This window comes from Cygnus atratus, chromosome 1, assembly GCF_013377495.2.
Source record: "Cygnus atratus isolate AKBS03 ecotype Queensland, Australia chromosome 1, CAtr_DNAZoo_HiC_assembly, whole genome shotgun sequence".
NCBI lineage: Eukaryota > Metazoa > Chordata > Aves > Anseriformes > Anatidae > Cygnus > Cygnus atratus.
In genome coordinates this window covers 53,549,234-53,560,351 of record NC_066362.1, presented here as the reverse complement: position 1 = coordinate 53,560,351, position 11,118 = coordinate 53,549,234, and the positions used below count along the sequence as shown (strand labels likewise).

At 36.1% G+C, this 11,118-nt stretch overlaps 1 long non-coding RNA gene across 1 annotated transcript; it reads right to left on the bottom strand.

The window, feature by feature from the left end:
• Nucleotides 1-5,066: 5,066 nt before the first annotated feature.
• Nucleotides 5,067-10,820, bottom strand: LOC118250522 (uncharacterized). Its single transcript, XR_004779475.1, has 3 exons — nucleotides 9,474-10,820; nucleotides 8,232-8,293; nucleotides 5,067-5,935 (listed from the first exon to the last, which is right to left on the bottom strand). It is a non-coding gene; the product is annotated as an uncharacterized LOC118250522 (long non-coding RNA).
• Between the last annotated feature and the right edge of the window lie 298 nt (nucleotides 10,821-11,118).

The following is an 11,118-nucleotide window of genomic DNA, read 5'->3' as shown; positions in this document are numbered from 1 at the left end:
TGATTTTTTTTTTTTTTGCATAAGGCAAACAGAGGCACAAAATTCTTATGAAAATACAAACTAGGATCTCAAAACAGGGGGAAGAAATGCATTATTTGAAAAGTCTCTGCACTCAAGGAATATGGCAAATCTTTGCTTAGTGGACACTTTTGAATGCTTGAAATTTTTTGAAAGTGTGATAGGTTGTCATGCAGGAATCTTTGCATTGATACAAATCTTTAAATGTTTTCTATATTGGCAGTCATATGAATAAAGTGAAATTCACCACATGTGATTCTCAGAAGTGAAAAGTAAGATAGAGAGCATTTTCTGATAGCATTGTGGGCATTTTTGACCTAGCAGCACTAGTATTAATAATTGACTTAAATTTGTAATTTCTGTCCTTGAAAATGGCCCCAAACAATCAGATATTTCATGCACAAGAGAAGTATATATGGTCACTACCTGAGGCAAATGTTGGCATATAATGCACCTTTATCCCTTTCACTTTTATGATTGTATTTCTTTTTTTTTTTTTTAATTAGAAAGGAAGTCATGAAAGTTATTGTAGTGAAAAAAAATAGAAATCTTAAATTTCCTGCATTTATGCATTTTTAATGGCCACAGGAAAGTTTTCCAGACTGTATCACAGTAGATTTGTCTAGACAAATGGATGAATAAGCGTGTGCTGTGAAGTACTGAATTATCTAGCGCTTGTCAGCAGCAGTGAGACTTCTCCTGTGAGTACATTAACAAGGGGTATGACTTCTTGCTCATCATGAATATACTTCCTGTCTAGGCTGACAAACCTTGTAACCATAGCCAAGACTGAAAGTGTTCCCTGAACAGTTGGAGAAAGGTAAACTTTGCTGCTCTGAATTGTTTAAAATGTTCCTCTTCCACATGCAGGCTGAAGGAACAGGCACAATTGAGCTTGATGAGAGTCTTTCCGAGAGTACGCTCTGCAAGCTGAAAAAAGAGTATGTAATAGAAATTTTAGGAACTGGTATACACTCTTCCCAGTATCTTTTCATCACCTACATACTTCCATTTTCCTTTCTTGGTTCAATGATAAAACAGCAGGGTCTTGATTGTGTTATAAAACCTTGTGGCTTCATATCTGTGTGGCAGGGTTTGAGTGATTTAAAAGAAGATTTAATGTTAGTTCTAGGTTCTCGAAGTGGAAACACCAATCCTTAGGGAGAAATGGTTTCATTTTCTTTTAATTTCAAAACAAATGAATGTCATTTAGTCAAGTCCCCTTTCAACACTCCTTATATCATTACCACAGCATATTGCCTTCTGTGACTGAGACTCTTTTGGCTGGATATTGTGATGTCTGAAATTCTTTCAGTGAGCGAATGAAAATTTAGTGTTTTTTTTTTTTTTTTTTTTTTTTTTTGTGTGTGTTTGGTTGGTTTGCATGAACTTGTTGTCCTGGTAGCCTTCTAATATCATCTGAATGCCAGAAATTATACAAGGGTTATCTTAGTACTGTAAAAATATTTAGGAGATTCAAAGGTTTGTGTATTAGTAAGATGATCTGACCAAATAGAAATAGCAGAAGAATGTAACTCAACTGGCTGTGCTTTTCATTTGAAAAACTATTTTATTTTTAAAAGTAGACAGTCCGTATGAATCTGTCTGTCTCATAAATTCCACGTAATATTAACAACAGCGAATACATTAGCCTCCCATTTCAGCCTACATCTCATGTTAGGCACCAAAATCCTTTTGTGTGTTTGTGTTACTGCTCCTGTCTAAATGTTTTCTTTAACTCTCTGGTTTTGATTCTTACATGCTAAAACAGAGCTAAAACTGTTCATGGAAATCCCCCACAATGAAACATGTATTGCTGTGTTTTGAGGAGAGAAAATCTGTGTTACGATTTCATTTTCTCTTTTTCCAGCTGAGAATATCTACTAGCAATACTTGTGCTGTTGCTTACCACCAGCAGATATCTAGGTTCAAAACAACCTATCTTGCTTGTTCTGTTTTTCTTCTTTGTTACAAAGTGTTTTCTACTATAAAATCTGATTTCAAATAATGATTTTGTGACTTGTTAGTTTTCAGATTGTAACTTCCTATTTCTGGTTTCTGACCAAAGAAGAATCTTGTCAGTCCGCATTGAAGCAGCTCAATTACTTTTGAGTCAAGACCATGCAGGGAAAAATGATGTCCCCAAATATAAAAATCCTTCCACCATTCAACAGCTGCTACCTGGGGAAACCAATGTGCTATCACATTGTGAAGATGTTAACTGTACGACACTGTTGAAAAATACAGAAAAGAGCTTTCTTTGGGGGTTACCTTTTTGCAGTTCTTTAACAAAACTGGAGATGCCCACCTAAAGAGTGTTATGGCTGAAAGATATGTGAAGCAGGGTGAACAGTGAAATGCCCAGTCCTCAGGCCAGTTGTAATCTGATCATGCTGCTCAACAGAACTGGATGAAAGGGTTCCTTGTGCTGTTTCCATAGCCCTTTTACTGCTAAGTCTCTCATTGTAGTCATGGAGCTAATGGCAACATATAGGTGTGTGGATGGGCACAGCAGAGACCAGGCATCAAGGCACTGGCTTTGCAAGAGTATATGAGAAATAGATGCATCATAGGAGTTTTTCTGTCCTGGAAAGACAGTTCTTGTGAAAGGGGTGAGAATAAAATGAATCCTTAACAAGATAGGTGTTTTCTTTCATTTTCAACACCTATTACTTACACTTATAGTGTGAAAGCATGTATAGGATTATCTAAGTAACCTACTTACACTATCCATTCTCTTTTATACTTGTAACATTTTTTTCCTCTTTGACTAATACAATTCTCATCTATTTATAGCACACTGCATCCATTTCTAGTGTCCTTTGATGCTGCTGATATTGCAGGTGAAAGTATATATTTTAATTTATATAATGCAATTTCTTTCTTACTATCTTATATGATTCTTAGTATTTTCTATCTATTTTTATACATGCTTATACATTGCCTTAGTTATTTTCTTTTAACTTGAAAATTGCAACGCATAAGTGTTTTTTCATTTTATATTGTGTGGGTATTATGATGGATTTGCTGAAATCAAATTTTGCCTATTGTTTTTCTTATACACTAGAGTTAATATTTGTTGGAAATTCTGTCATTTTCTTATTACTTATTTGTTTTTCCTAAGAAATTAAGAAACTCAGGTATTCTTGTTTCTGTTCTCAAGGAAGACAAGGACTCATCTGTCAAGACAGAAGTGAGACAGCATGTGCGAATTCCAGACAGCTAATATCATAGTTATCCAAATAGTTAGCCTATTAATTGGCAAGTCCCAGTATTTGTGTCTGTGCCACTAAATAATAGGGTCAGGGAATGAATTTTATCTCTGAGCAGTCCTCACTGCTAAATTGTTGGCAAAGTTCCCCATACACTTCTTCCCTCTGCCAACTAACAATCTTCAAGATAATGCCCAGGCATGGACAGTGCAGCGGATAATCCTTGCAGGTAGAAAGTACAAGGTGCCTCCCTGCATCCACCCCCCTCTCCCACAGTATCTGTTTTTCATCCTCCAATATGCCCTTTTGCCCATATCCTAAGACCTGCCACACACTCTCCAAGGTTCATGCTGTGAATTTATTACTCTGATAGGCTGTAACACAGCCCCCACAATATTTAACATACATTGAGCCAAGAAGGCCCATACAGAAAACGAGTTATTCTTAAAGCAAAAGAAATATCGTATGGATCCCAGAACTAAGAGCTTAGTGTGGACTCAGCCAGATTGTGCCACTTAGCCTTAAGGTCAAGGTATTGTACCGGCCCCCTTTATTTGTAAGTATGTATATGACACAGGTATGGCCTCTCTGCCCTAGGATGGTGAGAATTACGAGGTTCCTTTCTTTGAGGTGTCTCCTTACTACAGCTCATTCTTAGTCTCTTACTTGATGCATAATTTAATGAGCTGATGCCCTTTCTCCACCAGGAATTTGTATTTTTTTTTAAATTTACATTTTTTTTCTCCACCAGCAAAAATAAAACTTCTCTGTAAAAATAACATTGAGTGCAACATGGAAATTTATAATTGGGTCAAATATGTCACCAGTGAAACATAATACACAAGACTTAGAAAAAACATTGGAAGAAAACAAATACAAAATTGTCCAATAGCACTAAATAGAAATTAAGTACAGTATTATGAAATCAGTTTACTTTGACTTTTCTTTCTGTAAGATTTGAGAAAATAGATACATTTCTATATTAATTCTTGTTGTATGTCTTGCTGGATAATACAATATATTTTAGAAATAAGCAAGTCTAATATTTTATTTTTATTTATTTTCTCCTTTATTGATTTACTATATTAAAAGATTTTCTGCTGCATTAAATTAAAATCAGAATATTAAAAAAATATACTTTAGAAAAAAAATACGTTTTTAAGGCTTGAGTTCTTTGCTCAAGATAATTCTCTGAAAAAGTAATAGCATTATCAAAGTGGCAGACCAGTCCATCCTTAGAAACACTTCATGAATTTCAAATGAGAAAAATAGTATCTCAAAAGTTTTTATTCTTTTTAAATGCAAATACATGAACAATCTAATTAAAGATGTATGGTTTGTTGACACTACTTTTTTCAAAGTTAGTTTTTATGCCATTTTAAAATGGAAGTCTTAAATAATGCCTGGTCTTTATGATAATTTAATTTTTTTCATAAGGAGAATGTTGATTATTTTTCTATTGATTTAGTATAAACAACACTAATATAAAGTACATGACAGTATTCTATTTAAAATAGGAAAGGGTAAGTGCATTTTTTTTCTATCATTCCAAATGTAAATTATTTTTGATAGAAATTTGTATATTACTTTTTCTTTTTTTCTTTTTTTTTTTTTTTAATAGGAACTACAAATGTACAGCTTCTACTTTTAAAAGTACAACTTCTACTTTTAAAAGTAGAAGTTCCATTCCTATATCCTGACTACCCTTATTCTTGTGCCAAACCCAATCTGATACAGCTCACTGATTTGAAAACAGACCCTATGGAACATCATTGGTATGGGGTGGTCCTATATTTCTTCTGCAGGCAAGATACTCATTGAAATAAATGAGCAACACAAAAATCACAGATGACCCTTCTGTGTGTCTTGTGTATGTGTCTTGTGTATGTCTACAAATAGATCAAACGCAGCTCTAGTAACTGCCAGTGGCACTGTGGTAAATGGGAAGCTGCTGAACCCTGTGAGCCCCCAGCTGTAGGACGAAGTGAACCAGCTGAGCATCCAACATCTGACACTGGTTGCCCTGAGGCACTACTGCTCAGCTCTGACCTAATCTTCAGTGGAGTGATGATCCTCACCCGCTCATGGATAACTCATGAATTTTCTTACCTCAGCCCTTTTGCATAGGATGTATGCATTTTATGATTATTTGGGCATGTTATTTTTTTTTTCCTTTGGCTTGTTGTTCAGAAAGGTTCATCACATTCTTTTGAAGTTCTCATATCACAATTGGGATATCAATATCATGTGAATCAGTAATTTGTAACTGAAACAATGCAATGTATTCCTGTGAAATCATGCAAAGTGCTCAGTGAAGAATTGATAGGAGACCTCATTTGGTGAGAAAAGCATAGTAACATCTCATTTTCACACTGGCTGAACTCCACAAAGCAGTATCCTATATCTTGGTAGCGTCTTGGCCATAAAAGAGTTAGCTGGAATGCATAAACAGTTGTGACCAGTATTAATGGGTGTTAGAAAGCTGAGCTCTCTTGGCTAGCGCAGTGCACCCTAGGTCTTGCTGGGGAAGTGAGCTAATGCCTTGGAAAGTGCCCAACTTTTAAGTCAGGCCTGAAGTACGAGAGGAAAGATGATGACATCTGATTCCTTATGTTGTGTAGAAACGTACTTTTTGCAGCTTTTGGCTCCACAGAAGTCCTGTGTTTACTCACTGCAAGGATTTGCCTTACAATCGAATGTCATGTCTAAAGTAAAAAGAAAAAAAAAAGAGAGTGAGAGATTACTTTTTGTAGCTGTACAGGCTTCACATTACTTACATTTGGATTAAGTGAAATCTTGCAGATATTAGCCAAAGGAAGCCTGATTAGATAAAAATTCTCCTGGTCACATCACTTCATCAGGACTTTTTTTAGGAATAATAAATGCTTCAAAGATAGCCTACAAAAATCTCAGGGAGAAAAAAACAGCAGCAGATGATTTAATGTGAGTGAAATAATTGCCATGATTGGCTATAAAGCTATCTTAATATAACATTCAATTTTGCAGTTAAGCATCTCCTTCACAAATGGGAATCAAATTGCATCAGTTTAGATACTAAAGTCATCGATTGCAACAAAAAAAAGTCATTTCTACAAAAAGCTTTTTGAAGTTTATCTTTCTATTTGAAAATGCGTTTCAGGAAAAAAAAGTCTTTCCGATTGTGCTCATTTTCATTATGGTTGGACAGATTATTATGGTACTTGCTGAAGGGTGACTAAATGAGTATTTCATTTCTTTTTTTTTTTGCTCTTTGGAAGGGTAGTTAGATGCACTCTTGTCTGCGACCACACAAGATTCACTAAGTTTTTCTTCTGTATCAGTGCAAATAAATACATTCAATTATCCATTCTCTTAATGAATGACTTCTCAAGCTTTAGCTGCCTGCATTGTCAGAAAAAGTTCTGGTTCTTGCTGCTTTGTCACTTTCTTTTGCTATTCCATCAGAACTAGTAGGGATCAATGTATTTCTTGTTTCTTGCACTGTTTAAAAGAGAATGTATCAAAACTAGGGCAGCTATCAAATAAATGCTCTGTTACCGCATATGGCTGCTGGTTTATATAAAACCAGCTCAGTATTAGCAAAAAAAAAAAATCAGATTAGCAAATCTTATTCATGGTCTTAAAGGCAGTGGCCCCTGGTAAATTTTAGCTAGGGGAACCAGGAAAGAGAAGAAACTCAGGATCGTGGCTTGAAACCTGTAGATGGAGGGCACAATGATCATCATGCAGCTGTATAGAACTGATGGTTAACAACTCAGATTTTACCAATTGCTATGAAAAAAACACAAACAAAACGAAAACCACCACCAACAAAAAACTTTCAAGGGAAATTACTGTCAAGACAGCATTTTATAGAGGAAGAAGCAAAAGCATAGAGTTTAAATGACTTGCAAGCAGCAACATGGTAAACATTGGTCCCCTGAGTCCTATCAATTGTCTGTTTGTTATATTACTGACACTGCTGTGTCTTGTCTGGAGCTCTCCAAAGGCTTACCCCAGTGCAGGAAGCCATGACAGTTATTAGACTTAGGCCTGGTAATGAAAAGCCCTTTTCAGAAGTGCATCTCACACAGCTCTTTCCATAACCACTTCCAACAATGGTAAGGAGCCCTGGGGCTTTCTGCATGCTCTGCATGCAATGCAGGCACTCCTTCAGCCTGTAAATTACAAAAACTTGACAAGGTCTCCAGGAAATGGGGTGGTGCAAAAGACCCTCCATGTTGTGCTTTTTTGTTTCTAAGGCTATGGTGCCTCTGCTCTCCTTTTGTCTACATAGACAGATGAGCTGTTCCAGATCTACATAAAATGGGAGGTGACTTTATGTGACACGTATGTCATTGTCTCAATTGTTCTTTCCGTTCACTTATTTTAGCTATTTTTGCTGGATCGGTGTGTGGATGCTGTGGAACAAAGGCCTTTCTCTCCTGCCTCTAAATGCATAAATATGCAAACCCTTGTTATTGATCTGAAAGGATGTGGTGAAATTTGCACACTAGATCTTACATCCGACTTGAGTAATATCCAAAGCTTCCATTTGTCCTTCATAACATTTTTTATTCAGATGCACAATACCTGCCTTCGCTGTGCAAAGGAGAAAGAGGTATTCCGTAACCCAGGACAGGGGGCAGAATAGCTTCAGCTTTACACTGGTTTACTGAAGGATTAGAGAATGAGAGAAAGACCCTTCAGCAATAAGAAGAGGTAGACAATGAAAGGAGTAGGTGACAGAATATTGTAGAGCTAATTTCATTCCATTCATTTTCAAAATTGTGTGTCAAAAGGAAACAGGGGAAGCTGCAATAAATTTAAGAAAAGCTGAAGATACAGCATGAACAATGAAACTTTTTGTCTAGTTGTCAGTGGAGATAAACTTTAAATCTCAAAGGCGGCAGGATGGGAGGCCAGATGGCCAAATTAACAGTGGAGGAAGTGATTTTTTTTTTTAAAGCCTTCAGAAATGCAGGATCAGAGGAATTTGCTTTGATAAAATATTTAACCTACTTTAGAAGCCAATTGTAGGATGTTTTATAGCACTACCCAGGTCAGAGAAGACTTCAGGAATCCTAGAGGAGAGTAGAAATAGAGAAAACTCTAAGACATCGTCTCAAAATCTGTTTAGGTTAGTGAGAGAAGGACTTAAATATATAGTCTGAACAACTGGTATGAAGATGTAGATTTTAATTTTGTGGCAGATTGGACATACTCATTTTGCATTTTTTAGTCCAAAAAAGTTATTGAGCTCTGTGAAAACACAGATGAAATGTTGTGAAGAAATTAGAAAAGAATTACACATTTAGCACTGGGAGAAATGATCAACATATTTTACCAAAAGAAATAAGTAGTTAAGAGAAACCTGTGTTTTCCTGAATAAAAACAATTGAAGGAAATTCATTCAATTCAAATTATGATATTATGCATCCAATTCAAAAATGAATATGGCAATATTGGGTTTCATTATGTCAGTTGTCCACAGGAGTTACTGTGACAAATCAGCTGAATTTTCTGAAAGTCAAAAACCTGCCAATACGTGGAGCTGTTACACATATAAGATGCAGGGTAGGGGCAACCATTTCAGTTTGGGGGTTTGTATTATTGAAATGTTTAACTACAACGTGGTTCATTTAGAGACATTAGATAAGGAGATTGTGTAGAATTAGGAAAAAAAGTATCTCACTCAAAAATGAGGCACATCATGGCAGGACTATCCATTATCATATGCTTGGAAAACAGGTTTTAGCAAGTGGCTTACATTAGTATGCAGGCACTTGTTTTATATTTTTCCTGATTTTACAGTGCTATCCCCTTGAAACTCATTAAACCTTTTTCTGCAGCAGGCTAGCCACTCAGGCATGAATAATATAAGGGGTAAACAGAATATTGTTATAAATACACAAGTGTCCATGATGAGATATAAAAAGATGATTATGTAAATATAATATAAAGTTGATTAAAAAGCAACAACGAAGCACAAACACGCACTCAGGCACATACAGCTATCACATAAGCAGTATGTTTTTTTTGTTGTAAAGGATTTATTAGAACGTAAGTCTTAGAATTGAGTAAAATGAAGAACATCCTGATCAGTGGGTGAACATTAATCATCTCTATATCACACCCTCAGAAACAGCAACAAAAAAAAGAGGATTGATTTGTTATTGCTTTGTGCTTTATTTAACCAAAAGAGACCCATGCAAAGTAGGTATACAAATGCTGTACTGTTTATAAATGAGGACACATTCTTACCTGATAGTGTTGTGTGCCTTCTTACAGGTCTGCTGAGAGCTCCAGTTCAACAGACAACCTCAACAGTCACCTCTCTATTTAGAAGTCCTGAAGTTGAACTGGCTTAAGTGCAACTACGTATGGGCTATAAAGGTTTAGAAAATAATACTAAAAAAAGGTTGAGGTGTCTGAATCAGATGTCTGAATCTAGGCAGATGAGAATTAATTCCAAACCTTCAGTCTTAACTTCTTCCACTTCAAAGCTGGGGAAACACTGGAAGTGTTGTGAAGTAAACCAATGCATCTCCAGCACTGTGTCTCAAAAGCATGAGTGTGATTTCTGTGGGCAAGGGAGTAGGTGGGGAATGGCTTTGTCCCTCCTGCCTGTATTGGCTTTTATACAAAGATCACATTTGTTGTCCAATCCTTGGACAGCAAAAGCAGGGTTCTTTTTTCTCCTGTCCTGACTCCCCCCTGCAATGCACACGTCAGCATTAGCAACCAGGGTGCTCTCGTAGGAGAGAGGGGGTGTGGGCTGGAGCTGCTTCAGAGTGCCAAGGGTCTGATTTAGTTATTTTTGATTTACAGAAAATCAGGCTTCTTTAATTGAAAGTATTCAATTTCCTTTGTCCTAATGTCTTTCATTTCTTCAGACAACCACCAAAACAAAATAGGTTCCAACAGAAAGCCAAAAGGAAATAATGAGTAGCAAAGTATGCCTGAATTCCCTTTCCCTCCCTGTTCCTGAAATTTAGACACCCAGGTCAAGGTTGTAGGCTGATGCTGACATTGTTTTTTGACCCTCAAATCCTGTCTTCAAAATCAACATGTGCAGAAGTTATTTCAAGTAACTGAACAGGTTACCTTTGAGAAGGGTGTAGCTCTCCTGTATATATGGTGTCATCAGTGACCATACTGGGCAATGTGACAGCACAGTTTATGGACCTTCAGGGTTTTCTTTGATTGATCTCTTCAGCCGAGATGCAGAGATTCCACTTAAATATTTATTTGGATACATATGTAAATGCTTTCTTAGACATAATCGTTCCTGTTTGATTTCAGATAAGGAGAAGTGCCTGATTTGTTTTAGTTTGTGATGGTTGTAAATTGGGAAAAAATCATGATGCCCAGTGAAGCTATATTCATATAACACTACAGTATTTCATATTTTACTTTACCCTAGTGTAAATGTGGTTCTAATGCTTATTTCCTAACTCATAGGGCTACTGAGAAAATAAATTCATTATTGTTTATAGGTTGGTTATGGTCCTCAAATGGGAGGCATTCAGAATGGAATGGTACTATTTAAGATAACCTTGACATTTAAAATTCAGCTGACAATATTTTGGCGTCTCAAATAGGCAGTTAATTTTGAATATATGGAAAGTGTTCAGAGGCATATTCAAGTTTTTGCTTGAATAACTTCTCTGACATCTTTTCTCTGCACTGCAATGGTGACCATTTTCGATACATCAAAAAACTAAACAGTTTAGAGAAATAATCTAAAGAATAATGTATACACTAGTTCAATGAAAATGTGTTGGTCTTTAGACCCTCAGAGGACAAGAAAATAATGCCAAAACTGAACTCTTTCAGAAGACAAGAGCCAAAATGTACCTGGAAGGAAAAAAAAAAAAAAAGATTAAGAGACAGGTTCTGTATAACT